At 39.8% G+C, this 1881-nt stretch overlaps 1 protein-coding gene across 1 annotated transcript in view; it reads right to left on the bottom strand.

The window, feature by feature from the left end:
* The window catches only part of STRN (striatin, calmodulin binding protein), a 142856-nt gene that overhangs the window by 70832 nt on the left and 70143 nt on the right, over window positions 1–1881 (bottom strand). The gene's annotated exons all lie outside the window — the stretch shown is intronic.

The following is a 1881-nucleotide window of genomic DNA, read 5'->3' as shown; positions in this document are numbered from 1 at the left end:
CAGAACCTACCTCCTTACTTTTAACTTACCCATTAGCTTCTTCTGTCTTCACTTTCTTCCTTCTGTAGTTTTAGTTCATGGTTTATTACTTCAACCATTCTTTTGTTAATTTTCTTGTCCCTTTGTCTCTCCATTAATTCAGTGAATTCAACTACTATTTTCGTTTTCTTTGACTTTACCAGGGTTACCATATGCGTAGACTAGTGTCTCTATACATATTCATGATCACATACCTCAACTAGATCCTTAGCTTTTCTCCAGTTTACTATTCCCTAGTCAGTTTGTCCTGTTCACCGTCAGTATTTTAAACCTTCTATATCCTTCTTAAACATCTGACCTACTCTTAGCAGATAATCCTGTCTCATAAATCAAGCTATGGACATTTCCTTAATTACCCACCACCAAACTGAAATCGAAATCTATAAACCTGTTACTAACTTCCTGCATTCTCTCTTGGTAACAACAGAAGACATGCTTCTGCTGCCATTCTCCAGCTACGTTCAGAATCCAATCTCTATCACTTCTTCAGATGCCTTCCTATTTCAAGTATGTCTACCTCTCACTTTTACTAGCTCCTTGTCTAAGTAACACATAAACACACACACACACACACACACACATACACACACACTCTCTCTCTCTCTCTCTTTCCTTGACCCAATGTGTCCTTTCAGCCATTGCCTTCTAATCTCTCTCCTTCACCTTCACAACTTAGGCTTCCTGCAAGCTGACTACACTCAGTCTTTGTTTCTGCCCTCATCATTCCCCTAAAACTGCTTTCAATAAAGTTCTCAGTGACCTGTGTGTCACTAAATCCTAGAGATACTCCTCAGCCCTCTGGGAATTAATCAGTAGTGCTGAATCGTCCTTCCTTCTGGAAACCTTCTGTTCTCTTGGTTTCCACTCTTCTGGTTTTCCTCCTACCATTAATGTAGTCCTTATCAGTTTCCTTTTTGGGTTTCTACTTTTCTACCAGCTTTTAAATGTCGCCATTCCTCAGGACCTTTTGGGTCCCCTTACTCTGCACGAGGCCCCTAGGTGACCTCTTCTACTCCAACGACTTTAGAGTAGAACTTTGTAGTAGAACAACATGTTGATGCCTCTCAAATCTATTTCTCTAACCTGTATCTCTGGCTTGAGCTCCAGATTCATATATACAACTGTCTACTAGCCATCTTCACTTGGTTGCCTAAGAAATAAACCCAAAAGTGAATCCACCATTTTCTAAAGATACTTCCGGTCTAGTTGTTTAAACTACAAATGTGGGAGTCATCTTTACTATTCAATCAAGAACTAGTTCCTGCAGATTTTACCTCCCAAATATTTCCTGAATATACCCACTTCTCTTTAATTCTATTGTCAAGGAAATCTTCCTCACTTGCCCAGGTGGCTGCAATAGTCTTCTAACCAGTCTCCTCATCTCCAGTTTTGCTCCTCCCTAATCCATCTCCCACACTGTAGTCTTAGGATCAGATTTGCTCTCAGATCACACTAACAGCCCTAATTAAGATCCTTCAAATGTCTTCTCATCACCTTAACATATTTCACAAGGCCCTTGTAATGTATCTTACTCCTCCGGCTAACTCTCTCGCTGCACAGAGAAATACTACTGTCCAGTTATCCCATTTCTCAAATGTGCCACACTCTTACCTCAGAAGCTTTGCTGCTAATACTCTGTCTTTCCCTCATCTCTCATTCAACAAATATTTAATCAGTTTACATGCCTTGGCTCATACTTGTTCTTCAGATGTCAAAGTTAAATATCACTTCCTCCAAGAAGCCTTCCTTGACCACTTTGACTAGATTTGGTTCCTCTGCTATTGTGCTCAATAACACCTGTTATTTCCATATTACACATGTCTTATTTTAGTGTAATCACTT

Source organism: Propithecus coquereli, unplaced genomic scaffold, assembly GCF_000956105.1.
Source record: "Propithecus coquereli isolate 6110/MARCELLA unplaced genomic scaffold, Pcoq_1.0 Scaffold43, whole genome shotgun sequence".
Taxonomy (NCBI): domain Eukaryota; kingdom Metazoa; phylum Chordata; class Mammalia; order Primates; family Indriidae; genus Propithecus; species Propithecus coquereli.
This window is presented reverse-complemented; position numbering and strand designations above follow the sequence as displayed.